General features: G+C 43.5%; 1 protein-coding gene across 2 annotated transcripts in view; it reads right to left on the reverse strand.

Moving 5' to 3' along the window:
* Nucleotides 1-22944, reverse strand: part of BACH2 (BACH transcriptional regulator 2) — a 308499-nt gene that overhangs the window by 203260 nt on the left and 82295 nt on the right. The window lies entirely within an intron of this gene.

Here is a 22944-nt window from a genome sequence, read left to right on the forward strand (position 1 = left end):
GCACTTCAGACATAAAAATAACAATAGGAAAAGGAGTCCCTGTCCCAAAGAGCTTACAACTAAGTGGTAAGTAGGGAGAACTTACAGAGACAGGAGGAGGGTGTTCTGGTAAGTGCGTCTGCAAGTAGCCAATGTCAGTGCATATGAGATGTATAGAATCAGCCAGCGGAGCTACCCATATGCTTCGTTAAAGAGGTGTGCTTAAAAAAAGGTCCGAAAGGTGGAGAGAGAGGGTGCTAGTCGGGTATTGAGGGGAAGGGCATTCCAGAGGTGTGGGGCAGTCAGGGAGAAAGGTTTTGGGCGAGAGAGGGCTATAGATACAAAAGGGGGTAGACAGAATACATCCTTGCACAGAACGCAAGAGTCGTCAGGTGTATAGCGAGAAATTAGGGCTGAGCTGTAAGGAGGGGCAGAAGAGTGTATAGACTTAAAACAGAGGATAATTTTGTAAGTGATAAAGAGTTTAATTAGAAGCCAGGAGAGGGATATCAGCAGGAGAGACACTGAGACAGATTTAGGAGCGAGTAAAGGGATTCTGGCAGCAGCGTTTAGGATAGATTATAGGGGAGACAGGTGAGAGGCAGGAAAGCCGGACAGCAGGAGGTTACAATAGTCAAGATGGGAGAGAATGGGGGCCTGTGTTAAAGTTTTAGCAGTAGAAGGACAGAGGAAAGGGCGAATCTTTGCAATGTTACGGAGGTAAAAACAACAGGTTATACCTACATTGTGAATGTGAGAAGAGAATGTGAGGGAGGAGTCATGTGTGACCCCTAGGCTGCGTGCTTGTGATACTGGGTGTATAATAATTCTGCCAACAGTAATGTAGGCTTGTGTTTGTAAATGTAGAGGATGCTTCCTTTTTGTCTTAATGGATTAGTCACTCTAAAAACTGCAGCCATTGAATATCTGAACCTTTTTACACTGTAGAGGTCCCGATAAAGGTATGTATAGTATGCAAAGCATTTAGAATGGGTCAAATAAATGATAGCAGCCCTATAATTTCCTTCACTCACTAATGTTAAACAGCCTCATACCACCAGCTTTCCTGTTGAATATCGGTGTTAATGGATGCTCACAGAGCTTGGGTGAGATGAGGAGGAGGGTGTTTTTACAGTCTCTAAGGTAGCCATGGAAATACCTCGATTCATAGACTGTGTTATTAAAAGTGTACTCGTCAGATAATACATAGAAATAGTTTGTCACTTTTTTTACCCACCATAACTTAACTAAGTGTGGTGAAACCTATCCCAAGCATCAAATTGCAAAGCCAGTATAACCAGCCTCACACTGATGAGACCCAATAGGTCGAAATAGCTATATGTGGGTGGGTTTACTGGCTATGCATCTTAACCCAGGCTGTGCTTTAAAGCTGTGCAATGCAGCAGGCATAAGCTTATAGGGGTCCATGTCATATGGATTTGAAGCAAAAGGTGGCACTGTGTGGTCATTTGCATGTCATTTCCCAGAATCCCTTGCTCCAGCGGAAGCATTATATGCTGGGTGATAATGGTGAAAGGCAGGGTTGCAGACCTGTCTAAGACATGCAAATATGCTTTACTGTGGAGGGTTTTTGTCACTTTTTTTACCCACCATAACTTAACTAAGTGTGTGATATATATATATATATATATATATATATATATATATATATATATATATATATATATATATATCTACCAATTAGCATGTGCACAGGAAAAGGCTAAAATCAATTTTGTTCATACCTTAATTAATTTATTTATTTTTATATATATATATATATATAAATAAATTAAGGTATGAACAAAATTGATTTTAGCCTTTTCCTGTGCACATGCTAATTGGTAGCACAGATTTAATATTCAATTTCCAAAGATACTTTTTTTTATAGTAATAGTTTTTCACTTAAATGAATATGTAGCCCCCCCCCCCCCCTTTGGGGACTAACAAGTAAGGTGTTAGCCTTAATAGGTTAACTGGGTGAGATCACTCTGATATTGCCCCTCCCCATCATGTGATGTAGGATGATGCAGAAGGGATTGCCACTCCCTTGCATTTCTTGTGACCAGTGATATCACCATAGGGAGATAGAAGGGTATATATAGCTCCACCCAATGTCGGAGTTCTGGCAGTGGACCTCACCGGGAGTCCTGTAAATATGCTTAAGTGTTTAGATATGTATATTAAGAGTGCCCGGTCCTTGTTTATTGTTTTCAGTGACCGTGCCCTATACAGATAGTGCATATAGTAAAGGCTCAAGAATGTTCTCATGCTAGAAGAGGACTAAGCATGTTCTTAGCAGGAGTCATCAGAGTAGTAGCTCTGGAGCATAATCGGATTTGCCCCAATGGAAATTCCTTCATAAACTCCTGATCCAATATGCATGGATAAGATATGCAGTATACAGTAATGGAATACTGATTCCAGTAAGCAGAGTGTATTCCCAACGGCGGCCCACTTGAGATGGGACATTATTGACGCTATGCAGGAGATTGCCAACACTAACCACCACCAAGGGAAATAAGTGGGAGGAGTCAACCACACCCTGCCTAAATCAGTTCCACGGAGCTGAGCAAGAGGCAGAAGCTACTGTGCACTCTGCTGCCGTCTATACTACCTCACTAAGTCAAGCGAAAATGTCTACCTTAGAGCTATCCAACTACTACTTGCCAGGGGGCTACCTGGTAGTCACTATCAACGGGCAACACCACCTGTGCTGTGTGTGCCCAAACTGCAGGCTCCCAGGAGGCGATGCCAGCCCTACCGCACTGTGCCACCACTGCGAGGCATTCTACATGCGGCCTGCTAATCCTGGGCCTGTTAAGGCTGCTTCATCTGCTACCCGGGCCTCCACACCAACCGGTGCAGCCCCTGCAAAGTTCTACCCTGTCACGGATATCGTGGGCCCGTGCGCCTTAGATATGATGCATGAGGTAGATATGGTCCGTTGCAAGCGGCACCTACTTCGGCCTATGATCGGGCCCTACTGCCATCGGATGCGACCTACCCTGACCTGTACACCACGGAACCATCTGTGGGCTCATGGGCCATGCTATTGGCAACCCAAGGCCCCAGTGCCCAGGACCGGAACCGTTGTCAGTGCGCAGGGAGGGTGAGTCGACTGTCCCAGGGGTGTTAGGTGCGCTTCCCCTGGTGGCGCCGGAGCAGGCCATGCTCCATGCCAATTGCCACCAGGGGGTGCGGGGTGCCCCGACATCACCGCCCGAAGGAGGTGTCCTTACCCTCCTCAGAAGAAGCAACCTGCCAGACACCTGTGAAGAAATATCCACCTACCTGTGTCCTGCGCAGAATCCAGATCAAGAGGCGTCCTTCCGCCAGGCTGTGGCTGGAGTCCCGGAGGAGCCCCGGAGGAGCCCCACGTCAGAGGAAGTTGCTGGCACTGCGAAGGACCCGCCCGTGGAGGAACCTGTGGAGCCGGACGACGTCCTCTACCTTCGGATGGGTGTGGCTCCTACCTCTTACTTCCGGCAGAATCCATTTGCGGCCTTTCCCGACGAGGAACCTGGCGGTGCCTTGTTCGGTGTGCGTCGCCAGACCGGTGCCTGCCTGGAGCTCCCACAAGACCGTGCCATCCTGATGACGTTGGCAAGATGACGTCGGTAACATGGTGTCCACTACAACTGCAGAACCAGGGCCTTCAGGTGAGTGCGGGACAGCCTCTCATTGACACTCCCTTACTTAGTCCCAGATCCAGAGGAAGGGGTTGTCGGACCCCCGATGCCTCTCCTATACATCCTCCTTGGGGTCGCGGCAAGCCCAAGCCCACCGGACTGGCCATGGACATTGCTAGGCCCCAATCACCAACCCCAGCTGACCATGTCCCTTCCCAAGCCCCTCTTCAGGACAATGCTGCCACCATTCCCAGTGCCTCGGCTGGTGCTATGGCCACTGGTTACATCTCTCCTGGCCCCATTTTCGTATGATCCACGTTTCCCAGTGATAATGCGTCTCCTGATATGTCTGAGGGATTGGGATTTTATGTACGATCTGAGGGATTGGGATTTTGGGGGAAAGGGTGGTTGGACAGAGGATGAGGATTCAGAGGGGGAAATACCGTATGCAAACAGGATACCTGTAGTTAGGTCCCCTGTATCTTTCAAGTCATTCCAAGGATCCTCGCTATCTCAGCAATCCGCTACATCTGGAGTGTCCTCCCAAGTGGACACTAGGTCCAGTAGCCCAACTCTAGAACATCAGTCCGGGGAACCCCTTAAGTGGTGGGACCCTATGTTTCAGGGCTACGCCGCCAATATGAATAGGACCCGGTTCCTTTTGGTGGATGGTCCTATAGTGGATCACTGGTCGGAGGAGGGTAAACTTTCCCCAGAGGACACAACTGAAGCTATTCAAAAATGGGTACATGACATCAATCTGGGAGTCATAACACCTGAAGGACCTGCCATACTGTACCAAGAGATGGAGGGTAAAGAACCTCAATCTTGGGTTTTTCCAGGCAAAGGCACTGGCTGTAAATTATTGAAGTTCAGCCGAGCTGAATAATACACAGGGCTATACTACACAGGTACGGTCAGTCTCATGGCTATAATTTCCCCTATGGTCTGAGCCTATTATGGAAGAAATTCAGAACAACGAGCATAATTGGCTTAACAGGCTGTCTTAGAGTATCAAGTGGGAAAATGAGGAACAAACCTCAAAAGAAACCAATGCTCTGTCAATAGCAATGATATAATAAAGATGTTGTAAAGCAAATGTCTCTGATTCTTTCGGTTGTGTCAGCGTGTGGGGGGAATTAAATAAATAACGTGTTTTCAGTGTGTTATAAATGGACTCAGCCAGGGTGGGGGGTTAATAAGCTTTAGGAATCCAATTTACAAGATATTTCAATGCCATGGGATACTGACAATGTCCTCAGATAGCTTCCCTTACCGCACCCTGTGTCTCACACCCTGGATCAGCTGGCTGGTATCCACGATTGGCTGCCCGTGTCCGCCTGTTGTCGCTGAACATTGATCGAGGACCCCCACACACAATCTGATCACCGTGCGTGCTCCAACCGGTAAGTAGTATACCAGAAAATGGTGAGAATGGTGGTCACTGCTGCCCGAATATTCCGAATCAACCAAGCGCCAAGTAAGTAAAAATATTATTTATTTAATTAGAAAACGAAAAAGCATGACAGGAAGGTGTACAGCTCTAACGCGTTTCGTCTCAAAGAGAAACGCGTTAGAGCTGTGCACCTTCCTGTCATGCTTTTTCGTTTCCTCATGAAATAAATAATATTTTTACTTACTTGGCGCTTGCTTGATTTGGAATATTCGGGCAGTAGTGACCAACATTTTCACTATTTTCTGTCTTAGAGTATCGCCAGGCAAAAACTACCGAAAAGAGGTTTATAACAGAGTCCATCATCCGCTCCATTATGGACGAGTGGTTGGTAGGAAGATGCATTTACAAGGACAGAGTGGAAATACGACAGAGGCCGGGTTCACCTAAGGTGTATTTTGTGTGGATCAAAATGTTTGATGACGGGTAGTAAAGAAACCCAATCCTAAATTCTATAAATAGAGATCCTGTACTCTTTACTGTATGTTAAAATAGTGTTTCTGTTATCATCATCACTGTATTCAGTGGGTAACATGTGTCCTGATGTCTGTGTACTGTGACAATGGTTATGTCTAAGCCACTGATATGTGTAACCGTTATTGTATTTCAGGCACCAAGTTGGCAGATGGCAGCCAAATTCGGTCCCAGTGGGGACATGGGAATTTCACCCAGGGGAGGGTGTAGGCATAGTAGGTTTTGGTTATTTTACTGCCCCCCTTTTATCCAAGCCCTGATAGATCCAGGCTATAACAGACTCATCTTGGGTTTTTCCCCTCCTCCAGCAGCCTCTCTGAGTGCCTGGGTATGGAGGTGGAACCGGATCTGTGTACAGCCAATCATGGTGCAGACCTAGTGCCCCTCCCCCCCTTCTGTGCCTTAAGCACATGTAAAGTTAGTTAGTCCAGGTTCACCCTTCAGGGGATAGAGACCTATGCCTCCAGGCCCGCTATGGGCTGGGGAAGAGTTGAGGCACCTGGTCGGGCCTCCAGCCTACCAGTGTGGCCTAGGGCCATCCTAAGACCTGGATCCTTCTAGTAACATCATGCATCCACTGTAACTTCAGTGGCTGTTTCAATAAAGGATGCCATTTTATATACCCCTGCTTGAGTCCAGTCTATTGGGTAGGGGGTATGTTCAGAGGAATGTCACAGGAGGGACTGTCTCCAGAACTCTGGAGCCTATTGTGACTGGAGGCGCAGCACCATAAGAAGAACTACTGCCTAAAACTGCCTAAACCTGTCCTGTTTCCCCACAACATCGCAGAAGCTCAGCCTCTCCTGAAATCAAACAGGTATCTAGCACCACGCTGACCTGTAGCCAGAGTAAATCTCCCAGAGGGGGAAGCAGCGCTACACAAGCATAAGCACCCAGGGTAGGAATTAGTGCCAACAGGGTAAGAAGCACAGAGTAATTTTATTATTTGCCACCAGTTAATATGGCTAACACGAGGTATGTCCTTGTATAGCGAGCCTTATAAACAGATGTTGAATAAAGCTCTTTTTGTACTATAAAAAGTTCCATCCTTATTCTATCTGCATATCCACCCCAAGCTTGCACCGACTCCGCACCCTGAACAGGTACTGTATGAGAGAATGAGTAATGCCATGTACATAGCTCAACTCAATGTAAACTCGGGTTACATATATACAGTATAATATTTACTGTTAACTAGGGTTGCCAGATGTCCAGTATTGAACTGGACGGTCCTGTATTTGGACACACGGTCTGTAAAAATTAGAGGTAATACTGGACTTGTACTGTACATGTCCGGTATTACCACTCTGGACACAGTGACCTGAACGGCGTGGGGGGCCGCGTGATTTCCCAGTGCAGGGACAGAGCAGCACTATTGCTAGGAGGCTGGGCAGCTTCCTCCATCCTGATTGGATGCATTACCCAGCAGCAGCCAATCAGGAGGAAGTGTCAGGAGTCTGTGGGTGGGGACAAAAAGCAGGGGAAACAGCATGGAGAGGTGTGTGTATCGAGAGCATCACACCTTTCACTATTGTGTCCAGTCATTTTGGAGAAGCCACCTGGCAAACCTAAGGCCTCGTTTATAGTAGAGCCGGCAGTGCACGCACACGTGCGACCACGTGACGTCACTCGCGAGAAACCTGCACTGCTGGCAACATGGAGGCGTGGTGGTGTGGCCGTGACGTCACGCGAGCGGATCGCCCCCATTGAAAACCTCTCACACGACGCGGCCGTCGCACAGGGAAAACAATTTGGGAAATCTATTAAAAAATCATGCGGCGTTCGCACGCACAGTCGGCACCTCTATTGCTCTGCATATGTTTGATCCGGCGGCGCACTGATGCGCGCCGCCATTATAAGCACAGCCTAACAGTTACACATGAAGGCCTGATCAATGCGTCTCCAAGGTAGATCTCAAATCTCACTCCAAAATCTGCTTCTTTTTTCTCCATCGTTGAAAAAAGCCTAGAGAGAGAATAGTGTCGTAACTCAGCAGAGCACACATCTTGAAGAGTAAGAGCAGCAAAGCTTTTTGAAAACAGGGAGATAGAATGGCACACAAAAAGTTCAATTGAGTCTAGGAAAAAATTGAGGATACAAAGCAAGGTGCTCAGCCACACAGAGTGGGTCTAACCAAACCATTCATGTGCATATAGAAATGTGAGGATGTATGTTGCACAAAGTTAGCCGGCGCAAATATAGGCTATTAAATGACACTTAGTGAACAAAAAGGAACAGATAATGTTTCAGGGCAGCAGCCCCTCAGTCTGTGGTGTGATCTGATAAAAAAAGCTTTTTGGAAACCTAAAGGTTTTTTTTTTTTGCTGTTCGGATGATACAAATAGTTTGGATGAAAAATAAAACGAATAGGTTAAGGGACAAACAAGATTAAAAACTATAAACATTTTGTTACTTTCGTATATAAAAATAAATATGAATTTAGTGATACTCGGCACTCCCTCGCACCACCACCTTTTTTCTGCTGTTTCTACTACATTCAACCAAATGACGAGTTAGTTAGTTACATAAACACAAAATATATCAGAATTGTCAAATAATGTTCTTATGATGTACTGTAGAGAAGGAAAATATTGAGATGGCATCCATCTTTAATGTTACCATGGAAAATTGCATACATCATTTTGCCCCAGGAAGTATACAGGGCATGGTTTGTATATGGAAATGCCGCACTGACTTTAGTGGAACATTTTTCTTTGATCATATGGGAGCTGCTTCTTCAGTGGCGACTCATCAGACTTCACAGCAAGGACCTCTTCACACTTTGTACCAGCATATACTGTACAAGAGGATTATTACTGTTTCTCACTCTCTTGTACTGCACTTTGGACTGTAGAGTTAGGGGCCTCATCAATAAATAATAACAAAAATACATGAGGAGCCGCTTCAGTGCTGTTACTTAAAAGTTCACAGATTCAATAACACTACAGTGAAAAGACCGGAATTAGTCATTTAGTTTATACAGCATGGACACTGTATACAGCTTTATACCATATACACTGAATTTAAAGTCATAGTGACAGCCTGCTCCAGAGAGCTCACCGTGTGTGTCTCTATGGTTCTAAACCAGATTTCCCCAATCACAGACAGTGGGGCTTACTCAATAAAGTGTGATAGCAGAAATGCAGCACTACTGCATGGAAAACCCCATTGACTGAAACAGAAGCTTTTCCTGCGGTTCTTCCAGATCAGCTTTATCGCTCTTCATTGAGTACATCCCATAATGTCTCTAGGCTACGCCTTCTCCTCAGTGCGCTTATCAAACATGCACATTATTACAGCGGTGAATGAATCTTTAAAACAGTAACTTAGTTTTAAAAAAACAAGGCATTTTAACAAGTGTATTTATGCTTTCTATAGAGATTAGAGCCTTTCTTGTTTTACTTCCATAGCAGCCCAAATCTATTAAATACATGCATCTTTAAGGTTTTGTAAAAAAAGGACTTCTACGTGATCTGTTTTAGATTAATTACATTTGTGTTATACGAGTTTCTAAGAAATAAAACACAAAGCACCGAATACCTGCCGAGTACTTTGATTTCCTGTGGTTTTCTCACAGCACCTACAGTATGAAACAGTTGTTGTTTTGTGAGTAATTACCAGTGAAGGTACTTGTGTCAACAAGAAACACTGCCTTCACTATGTCTCGGATAGCTTGTACATTTAGCTTCATTACTGCCAAGTGAGAGTCTGTAGTTCTGCATGTGCATATCCACAGTAGGCTATGTAGGAAAAATGATGAATGAATTGATAAGTAGCTACGGGTTACACAGGTAAATGGGAGCTGCAGAGTTCTACTAGTAACGTGACTCGAATTACTCGCTCCACCTAAAGTGACTTCTATGTTAATGTGATTTTGTATACAGCTTACAGTCCATACTGAATTTAAAGTCATAGTGAAAGCCTACTCCAGAAAGCTTACCATTTTGTGTCTATGGCACATTTAGCTTGCAAAACCAAGCTTGTAGGCAAAATAATACATGCCTATGCTGCCCACCTCTGCACAGGAAGCTTTGGGGTCATACTCATAACATGCATAATTCCAACTCTTATCTGACTTCTTAGATGAAAATCAATACGGGCATTGAAAGGCATAGGTGAATAAAACATAGATAGATCTCAGCACCCCTCCCTTGCCCACACAGGAAGCCCCAGCCACAGGCGTACACATAGCATGGTATATTTCTTGCAAAAACTGAAACTTCGCAAGACAGGATGTAAAAACAGCCAACAGAATGCCAGCAGTAATATACCGTCTGCAGGATCAAAGATGGAACCCGTTGTAATGAACTGTGTGCCACCAAGATGCCACGGAGCTGGGTTCACGCACTTCAAAAGAAGAGACATAGAGACCTTACTTTGAAGTACAGTACAGCTTTGGAGTAATGATAAACAGTGGAATAAATAAAATCTGCACGTACAATTACAGACACATTGGAATCTGGATAGCCAAGAGAGGTGCTATACACAATGTTGTCCTCCTGAAGTGCCGTATACAGGATTAAGCTGATCAGAAGTATTAATGAATGTCATTAACATCTACACAACAAAACTTCTTCTAGCCAAGTAATTCAGGCAAGATTTAGTTCTGTACAGAAGGCCCAACCTTGGTACCACATCAAGTGATCGTCAAATTAACTACCTTACAAATGAGCGAATATAACAGATATTTAGCATTGTGTTTAAGTCGGGTCACAGTTGCCAATTTCTAAGGATAGTTTGTTTATGTCTATCCCAGAAAGACACTGACTGCAGTTTCAAGTTATGGGAGATCTGAACAGTGGTTCTGCAGTACATTACTGTGTGTACCCAGGGTATACATATACTGTAAATGGATATGGGTTTATAGGCACAAATGGTGAAATTTTTAACATCTTAAAAAGATGTGCATCTTGTGCAGGACACTTAGGGACGTGGAGTCACTTCCTTGGATTAGCAGCCTTATGTTCATACATCATCAAGTAATAATGCAACCAACAAAGAAATGGGCCAGTACTACACCACCCTGGCATGTGCATGTTAAACCAATTAAAACTACATGGAGAACAAAACATTATTTTATTGATATGAAAAGTATATTTATATGAAAAATATTCAAAATGAACCACTTTCTGAATTTCCCCTGGGTTGCTTTATATCGGGTACCAAACTTTGCCTTTAGATATTTGTGATCACACAAGCATTCTCTCTTTAATTGGCTCTATCAGAACGTGAATTTCTGAATTTTATGGCCGTTTTAAGCCTAAATATGAAGTTGCAGTCTTTAAAGATGGATTAAATGGTGTTGAATGGCTGAGTGCTTTTGCTTTATTGTAACTCCAACACCTGCAGTGAAGTGGCACTGGCAGTAAGCGACCTTGCAAAGGAACCTGTCAGTTCTGATTTTGTCATCAAAGGCTGATAAGCTGGATATGTTACTGTCAAAATGACAGCCAAAACCTCAGTGTTCACACCACCCTCCAATAGTCAGCAGTCAACTTACACGGCAATGTAGTAAACATGACACAAAACATAAACTCAGCGCAGGATATGAAGTATGTCGATTCAGGGCAACAGGCTTCCTGGATACCATCAGTTTTCCTGCTGTAGCGTTGTCAGAAAGTAACCCTGTAAACTGCTGTCTCATACTACTGCAAGGTCACTGGCTGTCGCACTTTCATTTGCTAAATCAAAACAAAAGGGTGTTCAAGCAGGCACCATGTATCAAGTTCATTGGAAGGGCAGCAGGACGCACATTCAATTCTTTTTGGGGCATCATCAAATGAAAAGAAAAAGGACCTAACAAATCACATTTCAGATTTGCATGACCCGAGGTTCAGGTCAAGTAAGACCTGGGGATTTATTTGCCTCGGGTTTTGACAGCCCCCATTGCCATGTCCCCTGCCCCTCCCTAATAATGCATGTTATTGCTAATCTGTAACCGTCACCTAGATGACTTCGGAGTTTCTTCATCAAGCTCTGTTGCAGGTTAACGCATCCAAACTTTCCATTCCAATCAATGGGGGTTATTGCCTGTTTGGCATGCAGAATCCTGTAACAGAGCTGGATAAATCTGGGGGTAAAACAATAGATAAGGGCAGCAATAAAATGTTATATGGATGATGGTAGATGCAGGTTTATGCAAAAAAAAAAATGGACTTGATACTTGCTCAAAGCTTTTAATACCTCATGCACAGCATTCATCTGTAATGATCATAATAGGCCAATAAAATGCATTGTGACATACAAAGAATATTATTGTACTGCAGAACTAATACAGCAACAAAAATCTATACTTCATTATCTTGCTACAAACGCTACTGGAAGAGTGAAAATATTCATAACATAAAGCTGCCTGGGGTGCTCTGTTGCCTGATTGTTGTACCATGGCTGAGATGCCCATTATCTTCACCTACCCATTCATATGCACAAAGCTTCAGCTACTCTCTGGTCCACAGCATCCAATTAGCACCATAAGAGCAGCACAACTGCCTGCAGTTATCCTTATGGACTTATCAACTCAAATGCTAATTGCCCTAAATTTACTAATTACACCATCCAGCAGACATGTACAGCTCATGACCAATAACATAGCAAAACACAAATTACCTGACAACTGAAATGCATTCTCTGTGCACCCTTAACCCCATCGACATTAGAGGGGTTTCATGACTGATTCATTTCAGAAAATGAGCAGGCGTCTTTAATGCGAGTCTGGCAGGCAAATGTTTGCTTGCAAGCATATGTTACAAAAATATTTTAGCAAGTTATTCTCAGCCACTGATCACCCATCCCCTTCAGTGCCACAGGGGCCTGTGTTTCTGTTATAACACTATGTGATCGAGTGAACAAATGGATTCAGAAATATAATTTTTGGACCCAAAACAGGGCACCTTGGGAGTAAACCAGTCACATCGGACTGGGTGAGTCAGACACAGTGAATTATTCACTCTCCAAACGCCTTCTTTTAGATCTAAAAATATTTTTAGATTTAGTTTGTGACACACACACACACACAAACACACACACACAAACACACACACACAAACACACACACACACAATAGTTTTATGCTTGCCATGAACAAGACAGAAGGTTTTGAAGGTATGACAGCATGACTGTGCTAGTAAGAAAATAAGAATAGGAAAATAGAGTATGCTTACATCTATATACTGTATGTGTATGTTGTTCGTTTTACAGTTCTTTGCCGACAGAAAGCTGAAATCAGAATGTACAGCAGAATTAGGAACTGTGAGGATCCATAAGCAGATGAAGCTCTCAGTGCTAAGGTTCGAGCAACACATTGACAAAGACCCCCATTCAAGCCAATAATGGATCTCAGCTGACCAGAGTAATCGGGCACTTTGGCGCATATTGAATTAGCCTCAATGTTAAAGCCCCTGAATTTGCGAAATAAATGAAAAGTCACAGATTGCTGTATGAAACAAATGTACTTAACTCTTCAGTGTTGCAAAGGGTTATCTGAATAACAAACTGTACTGCAATGTATTCCAGGGCCATAGAAAACTGAAATGGTTTATATTTTAATGGGATTTTCAGAATGCCTGATGTGTCATTTTTTATTATAGAGAAGAATAAAGAGCAGACATTAGCTATATATAGAACTGCATACACGGCGCTGATGCAGCAGTACTTCAAGTGTGGATTAGTGTACAATATTAATATCCATGACCTTTTACTGCGCATGCACAGTTTACTTTTCTAAAACCAGCCCACTTCATAAATGTATATTTGCTTCCCACTCCATCTCTGCTATCAAAAATAACAAAAAGGAGGCAGAAGGTAATCCTGGCTTCTAAATTCCGTCATGAATAATATTTGGGAAGGTCACTGTAACTCACAAGAGAGAATACATCTGTTATTCTAAACTGTTGCAATGTACAATAGATACACAAAAGCATGCAATACAGCAGAGGTTCCCAACTCCGGTTCCCAACTCCAGTCCCCACCAGGCAGAGCCGGCTTGAAATAAAGCGGGGCTCGGTGCCAGGCCTCTTGGCTGCTCCGGCATCACCTCATCTCAGCGACGTCACTGTGTCACGTTGTCATGGCAATGTGATGCCGGGATGTCACAGAGATGACGTGATGCCGGATGGAATGTAAGAGACACTTACAGAGGCCCCTCCTCCGGCAATCCAGTCAACTGTTATGGGGAGGAGCGCGGGGCTCCACCCTCAAGCCGGCCCTGCCAACAGGCCAGGTTTTAAGGCTCTCTCTGCTTCAGCCCAGGCAGCCCAATCAAAAATGACTAAGCCACCTGTGCTGAAACAGGGATATCCGTAAAACCGGGCCTGTTGGAGGACTGGAGTTGAGAACCACTACCCTACTCGATAGTATTTAAACTATGGCGCTGAGAATCTGAATGTGCACATTTCTTCAATCCTACAACCTTGAAATAGGCATCTGCTCAACACAACCCTGCAATCACAGCTGTATTACATACAAAAAAAGTAAAAGTTTACTCGCCTGTCAACATGATGATCTTTTTGTAAAACTGATCGTCAAAGTCCATATACCCCTTCCTAGCAATGATAATGTTATAATATGGTTATCACACAAGTCCAATGAATACTGACAACATGGCAGAGCACTTATTAACTCATGGAGTACAGACGGAGCAGGTTTCTCTCTTCCCCTTTGGTGGGCTACATTCCGATATTCAATAGGAACACTGCCAGAGTAATCTCTGGAAACTCTGACATTCCAAGTTATAATGGGATAGGTTGTGTTTCCTAAGCCAACACTAAAGGCCGATATCGTTATCTATGCGAAACTGAAAACAAGCACTGTAACCGGCAGTCCCAGTTGATCAAAATTAACTAATGATCGATTTATTAAATATTGTTCTGCAAGAGTAGTATTGTTGTTATCTTTTATTTGTACGACGACGACATAATCCACAGCGCAGTACAAAGCTGCAGGATGGACAATAACATGGTGTGATAAAAAAAAAAAAGTACAAATATGTTAAGACATATGGAGACAATAGTTAGGAGGTGGCAACCTGAAGACGCATGTGACATCATAATGTAGACCAGAGGTGTCCAAGTCCAGTCCTCAATCTCCCCAACAGGCCAGGTTTTCAGGATATCCCAGCTTTGCTCAGTTAAGCTTGGACTGATTAAGTCACCTGAGCTGATGCTGGGATATCCTAAAAACCTGACCTGTTGGGGGGGGGGGGCAGGGGGGGACTGGAGTTGAGCACCTTTGATGTAGACTATAATAACAGTTGTATCCAGCTTTTCAGCCAAGCAACTTCTTCCTCAAGACTCACAAATTGGCCACTGTAGTTTTATGAGAATATTAAACAGTGATTATCTCTTGCAGTTGTTATTCTATATATTGTAAATCTGTTGCCTAGGCAACTTGCCTGACATATTTTCCTCAAACATAAAATTGGCATTTGCTGAGCATAAAAAAAAGCTCACAATTGATGCTTAAGTGAAAATTAGAAAAAAAAGAGGAGCTTATTTTTGTGACATGATCTAGTGCAATCAAAGAAAAGCAGGTAACACTGAACTTTGAAATCACTTTTAAATATTTTAAAATAGTTAATTATCCGACTGTGGCCAGGTTCCCCCTTGGGTTTCCACATTGGCTCCACTTACCCCCGCTGCAACTGGGAGAGTGCGGAGTGTTCGGGAGGCTGCAGGAGCGAGGCGGTGGGCTGTGTGCTTTCCCGTGAGTGCAGGTGCATTGCAGGCGGTTGGAGAGGCGACCGTGTCGCCGGCGCTCCTCGGCGGGACGCCAGGAAGAGCGCTGCCATAGTGGAAATGCCACATGCGCAGGAGACTCAAGCATGCGCAGTAATAGCACAAGAGCGGCGGCCATTGCAGCAGAGGGCTCCACGGGGACAATAAGACCCATCATGCACAGGGGCTGGAGATCAGATGGCCCAGAGCAGCCAATAAGGCTGCAGGATTCCCTGCTTAGTAAGTTGTTACATTTGGCGCGCTGAGAGAGCCACGTTAGTCGGAGCTGGGACAGAAAAGGGTAAGGGTGTAGGTGCAGGGTGTCTGTGACCCCTGCACTAGGCCAGAGACCCCCCATAGGCCCCAGCTAGGCCCCGATTCACAGTAGCTTGTGGTTGCTGCAGGGAAGGCCCCTTAGATAAGGACACTTCCACATTTACTGTCTAGTGTCAGGGACACAGTGAAGACGCAGCACGGTGACTGCGGCCTGTGATCTGGGACCAGACCACCTCCGTTGTAAGAGACCTGTATGGTGATACTATATTATCCACGCCGGAATTCACCCAACGCAGAGGCGGACACCATCGCGGACGACGTCATTGCTGGATCAGCAGATCCCTGTTGCTAAGTCGGCCTCCCTGAGTACTGGAGTACTCGCCAGGTACCTCAACTAAGTGCACCAACACTCCACGGGATAGCGCTATCTCCTACACTTTTGGGTGGGCCCTGACATTGGGGGAAAAGGACATCAGGGTATTGGTGCCAAGCACCCTATGTACTTTGGGGGACACTCACTGGTGGCATCAGTTTGGGGCATTGCTATACTGTGTGGTACTGTGGTACTGTGGTCTGTTATATGGTCAAGAGCCCATAGATTTAACCTGTGACTGTCTGCAGCTAACAGGGATAACAGGGGAAAAGAAAGGCATAATGGGACATACTCTGTTACACAACATTAAAAAAAAAATGTAAAAAAAGACTTTAAAACTCTCGGCACAATTCGGCAAAAATATTAATGTCATGAAAAATCGGTAAACAGACATGACGGGGACTAAACTTTCCCCCAAAAAAATCCCACACCGACATATTACATGTTACTTCCTCAGAGGGGGGAGTAACATGTAACATCCCACTAATCCAGCGGTGCGCAAAGTGGGGGGCGCGACCCCCAGGGGGGGCGGGAGATTGTGCTGGGGGGGCGCGGGCAGTTGCAGAGGCCCAGCGCTCTTCCCCCAGGCATTTAAATGAAATGCCGGGGGATCGCGTGAGGCCCCTGCAACTGTTTACTTACCGGGATTCAGCCGTCTGTGTTGCATCGCCATGGCAACGCGGCGTCAATAGACGCCGCGTCACCATGTGACCTGACGTCACACGCCCACGCAGCGTCATATGACGCGGCTGAAGGTAGGCAGGGGGGCGCGAGAGCCGGGGCAGAGTGACAGGGGGGCGCAGCACCAAAAGTTTGCGCTCCCCTGCACTAATCCATTCCTTCCTATATCTATCCACATTAACCTCTTTCTTCATCAAATAGAATAACACCTCTAAAAAGGTAACATAGCAAATACAATAATAAAGACGCAAAGAAGGGGGGTAGCTGTGTTGGTTTTTTCTTCCATGTATTAAAATAACAAAGGAGGAAGAGGGAGTAGGTGGTATGATACCTTATATTGAACAAGTAGTTGAAATGTTACAAGCTTTCAAACCTCTCAGGGTCCTTCATCAGGTGTCCGGAGACAGATGCACAGAGACACACAGGAACAGGGAACTCACAAATCAAAAAATGGTAGGAAGTAAAAGGTAGGGTGCATACCGCCCGGGGGAATATGCTAAAGGGCAAAAAAAGCACAGGCACTCATAAATCAAAAAGTTATATTTATTAGCTCAACGTTTTGACCCCAACTGAAGCCTCTCTCAGGCTTAGGAGGATTTAGGAGAATCTGGGTGTGTGGGTGTGTGTGTTTTGTGCGTGTGGTGTGGGTGAGTTGCGTGTGTAAAAAAAAAAAAAAAAGAGAGAAAATCTAAAGAACAACGTAATGGAGATCACAGTATTTTTACTCTATTATTTAATCAGAAGGATAGCACTTAAAAATGTGTGGTAATTTCTGGCATCTACAATAAGTATGCAGTAAACATCGGAAATATATATACATATATATACACATACATACATATATATACATATACACACACATATACACACACATATACACACACACACCAAACCTCTCTTAACATTCAACAAAACATCCCTTGTTATATACAGTAGTCCTAAAAAAATATATAGAAGGAAGTAGCGCTATCCACTACATTACCAACTAATAAAGGGTGAAAGCTTAATATGTGATAGGTGAGAACTCATATAAGTGAAACACACCAGTTCGTCACGAGGTAGTACAATGTCTCAAAGGGGATAATACTTAAGTCCGGCAGCCCGAGTCCAAAGGAGGGATATCCAAGTCCCTCCAAACAGTAGCAAAAAAAGGGAAGAATGTCCCCCGGCACACAAGCTCAAGCAAGGTCCCAAGCATAGGAGAAATACAGGAAAAAACACAGAAATAACAGTGTATTCATAAACAATTAATGTGAATGACTAGATAGTCAGACCAATGCGGTCATATACAGTGGCGGCCGAGCTGAGTCTTATTCGTCCACCACCGCAATGCGCGGGAAGACGCGGCTTGTTTGTTTTTTTCCCGCTGCGTGTCACGCGGTACAGGATGCGTGCGCGCGTGCCCAGGACTCCCCGAAGGTGGTGGCAGAGGGGGAAGGCATGTGGGAAGGCAGAGGGGGACCCGGAGAAGCAGAGACAGAGGTCGCGAGGGGAGAGGAATGACCGGGGAAGATCCGGCTGGCACGCGGTCAAGTTTGGCGCCAGCGCGAAAACAGCCGCGGGCCAAGACAGGCGAGTGTGAGACTCAGCTTGGCCGCGACAGTAACTGCCTGTATTTAGTCTCTGTCACTATAGTTGTTACTCGGATAGAGATTAATAATGTCAGTGCTGTCTTCGATTGAGGCTTAGATTATGGAAAGCACACACCTGATGTAATAACTTTATAGGAAACTTCCTTAGGTGTTTATCCAAATGGCAGCAGTTGGTAATATAGCTGTATATATTTGTTACCAATTGGAACGTGGGGATAATCTTCAATATTCCACTGGTTATCCTTATAAATTAATGAGAGATGACATGGCATAATAACATTTAATAAACATGTACTGGTAAAAAAAACAAATGAACATACACAAACGCCCGGTATTTTGGTGCATTTTGAATTAAACCTTTCCAGCATAAAGAGCCTGTATCTTCCTGGATTTTTTTTAGCAGCAGGAACAGGCTCTTTCGCAGCTTCCAGAATGTTGCTGCAGCTGACAAGTTCTGTCGTTTCACGCTGAGATAACATCGCTGTCTCTCTCCTTCTCCTGCTTGTGCACAGCTGGTGGTGGCGGCGGCGTCTCTCTCCCTAGATGGATCCGCGTCAGCACGATGTTCCTGCAGATGTCAGTGACAGTGTAGCAGCTTCCGATTGGTCGTGCGTTTCAAAAACTACGGTGGCCGAGAGTGTCAATCCAACGCGTTTCGCTAATACGCTTCTTCAGGGATAATCGTCTAAGGGTTCTCTACATCTTTAAATACTCTCTTGATTGTGGGGATTGAATAACCCAAAAAAGTGTCCTTAATTTCACAATGGCATATTCAAGTATGCACTTTCATCACAGCATTAAAATACATTTATTTTAAAAACGAATTTTAAAATTCAATTTAAATACATACACATAGGTATACCTAGATATAAAGTATGGGATAATAATTAAATTCCATTCAATAGTAATCAACCAATATATAATTTGAATTGGAGATGTAGTTAAGGACATGCATACATGACAAGAGTCAAGTTTTTAGACTTAGAGATTACTATAGAGGATAACAAAATAAATATTAGGACCTTCTTTAAGGAGGTAAATTGCAATAATTATATTACAGCCAGCAGCTGACACAAGAGGGAAATAAACCAACCATAGAGAAAAGTAATTTATACCATTTATAACTAAATATAGCGATCAGTCTAAAGATATAACCAACATTTTAAACAAACATTGGCATGTGTACAGAAGGACGACTGGTAAAAAAATGTTATCAGTAACAAACCAAATGTGGTATTCTCCAGGGCCCCAAATTTAAAACAAAAAAATAGTACCCAATTACCTACAAACAAATAAGACAAACTGCTGGCTGAGGACTCACTGCAAATACTTTTTTAGAAGCCTTAATTGCAGGGCCTGTAATAACAATAGGCAACAAGAGTCTAAATTAAGAGAATTTATTGCGGTTAATTCTGGGATTGAATTTTATATTCTATCTAATATATCCTGCCAAACTAAGGAAGTAGTCTATGTATTGGAGTGTAGTTGCTGTCATTGTTAAATAAAGTAATAATAAAATTGGTTCAAGAAAAGCAGATTTATTGATTTTAAATATAAGCACAAATACAAGTGATCACACGGAGAGTAAAAAATAAATGACTCTAGTTTGGTCGTTTCTGAACAGAGCTTATATACACAAAATATGTGTTTTTACATTGCTACATCAGCAATAATGCACGGGTGACGCAGAGAATAGAAAAAATAGCAATAATGCTGATAATACATAAATAGCAAATTACTTGCAAAATACACAAAAACAACTACTGATCATGACTCGTAGATTTTCCGAATTTGTAACACCCTATTTCTAAAGAGAAAAACTTGTGGTTAGCCATTTTCTGATAAGACACTTATCTTCGGACTGCAGTAACCATGCACATCCCATGTCCCCTAAACAGTGCAATACAAAATACAATAATCTTCACTCCATTTTATCTAACTCTCAGTGACCCCTCCTAATTACCCCAATATCGACATTGTATACTCCAGTACAGGCATACCCCGGTTTAAGGACACTCACTTTAAGTACACTCGCGAGTAAGGACATATTGCCCAATAGGCAAACAACAGCTCGCGCATGAGCCTGTTAGCACATCCTGAACAGCAATACCGACTCCCTGCCTGTACCGAAGCTGTGCGCAAGCGGGGAGACTATAGAGCCTGTTACAAATGCGTTATTTACATCAGTTATGCACGTATATGACGATTGCAGTACAGTACATGCATCGATAAGTGGAAAAAAGGTAGTGCTTCACTTTAAGTACATTTTCGCTTTACATACATGCTCCGGTCCCATTGCATACGTTAATGCGGGGTACAGTACCGACACACTTTATCCGAGTGTGGTCGGTACCGCAAGCCGGGAAATCTCCCGGCTTGCTAGTGGCCGCCCCTCGGCGTGCCGCGCGTCATAGACGCGCGGTCACGCGTCATCGGGAGCGTGCGCCCCCTGCACGCGCGTCCAGGGGCTCCCCGAGGGAGCCCTGGTGTCCCGCGATCGCGGGACAGCGGCAGGGGGTTCCGGGGGACCCGGCGGACCCGGCAGCGGTAGGGAGAGCGCCCCGATCGGAGGGCGCTCTTCCGCTGCTTCGGCGCGCGCCCGTCACTCTCGGGCGCGCGCCAGGCTACTGCTGCGGCAGAGAACGGGCAAATGCTCGAATAAACTCTGCCGCAGCAGTATGCCTGTACGTGGGCAGAACTATCCGCAAATTCAAAATAGATTGGGGGAAAGTACGTAACATAATTCAAGGACTTGAGACACATAGTGTATCAAGTCACTATAAATCAGTACATAACAGTAACCCCAGTTGTTTGAAATGTATAGAACATGTAAATCACAATTGGATGGGGGGTGATTATATCAAAAGGATCTCCCAATGAGAATCCTTTTGGATTTTCACCCTTCAAACATTAACTACTGCAGGACTCAATAGTGACATTGACATTGCATCCTTTTTAAAATCTATAGCGATTTTAACACTTGTTTTATTGCCAGTTTTGCACATGAATTTAAGACATATACCCTTTTTTATTTACCTATTTAGGACTATATATCTATCTTTGACACTTTAGTTATATGTTATATCCATGGCTTATTTTTTAAGGCAGTGCCTTTTTTAATATATATTTTTAGATATTATGTATTTATGTTCTTAATTTATGCATAGGTCATCAAGTATTGTCTGCCATGTATAAATATCCAAGATGGTTGTAATGCTCATGTATGTTAAATTCTATATCTCTCCTTTATCAGTGGTTAAATGTTTATACACTGATATACCCATATCTAGTTATTATTTTAAATTGGGTTTAGGTAATATAATTCTAAAATCCGAATAAATTGTTCAGGCACTACATATATTTTATTGTAAATTTTATATCATGTTCAACAATGTATTTATTATAGGTATTAATGTAATTTAGTCCCAGAGTCTAATTGATAAGGGTTACATGACACAACCACATATCTATGTATTAATAATAAAAGATTGAGTGGTGGTAACATGATTCCCTATATACTAGCTGTAGCTTAACCAACGACATATCCAATTCAAATTATATATTGTTTGATTACTATTTTACTATTGAATGGAATTTAATTATTATCCCATACTTAGATCTGGATATACCTATGTGTATATATTTAAATTGGATTTTAAAATTAAGTTTTTAAATTTAATGTATTTTAATGCTATGATGAAAGTGCATACTTGAATATGCCGTTGTGAAATTAAGCACACTTTTTTGGGTTATCCAATCCCCACAATCAAGAGAGTATTTAAAGATGTAGAGAACCATTAGACCATTATCCCTGACGAAGCGTATTAGCGAAACGCATTGGATTGACACTCACGGGCCACCGTAGTTTTTGGAACGCACGACCAATGGGAAGCTGCTACACTGATGTCTGCAGGAACATTGTACTGATGCGAATCCATCTAGGGAGGGAGACGACGCCGCCGCCCCCAGCTGTCCACAAGCAGGGGAAGGAAAGAGACAATGACGCTATCCCAGCGTAAAACGACAGAACTTGCCAGCTGCAGCAATGTTCTGGTAGCTGCGAAAGAGCCTGTTCCTGCTGCTAAGAAATCCAGAAAGATACAGGCTCTTTATGCTGGAAAGCTTTATTCAAAATGCACCAAAATACCGGGCGTTTGTGTATGTTCATTTGTTTTTTTTACCAGTACATGTTTATTAAATGTTATTATGCCATGTCATCTCTTATTAATTTATAAGGATAACCAGTGGAATATTGAAGATTATCCCCACGTTCCAATTTGGTAACAAATATATATACAGCTATATTACCAACTGCTGCCATTTGGATAAACACCTAAGGAAGTTTCCTATAAAGTTATTACATCAGGTGTGTGCTTTCCATAATCTAAGCCTCAATCGAAGACAGCACTGACATTATTAATCTCTATCCGAGTAACAACTACTGTATAGTGACAGAGACTATATACAGGCAGTTATATGACTGCATTGGTCTGACTATCTAGTCATTCACATTGATTGTTTATGAATACACTTATTTCTGTGTTTTTCCCTGAATTTCTCCTATGCTTGGGAACCTTGCTAAAGCTTGTGCGCCGGAGGACATTTTTCCCTTTTTTTTTTTTTAAATAATAAATATATATAAATATATATATGCTTCTCCTTAAGGCCTGACCTGTTGGGGTTCACTGAGAAATGGAGTTGAAAAACACTGCTATAAAAGCAGGGGTGCGCAAACTTTTCGCTCTGTGCCTCCCCCTACCGACTCCCACCGGTG

The sequence above is a fragment of the Ascaphus truei genome, chromosome 4 (genome assembly GCF_040206685.1).
Source record: "Ascaphus truei isolate aAscTru1 chromosome 4, aAscTru1.hap1, whole genome shotgun sequence".
Classification (NCBI taxonomy): domain Eukaryota; kingdom Metazoa; phylum Chordata; class Amphibia; order Anura; family Ascaphidae; genus Ascaphus; species Ascaphus truei.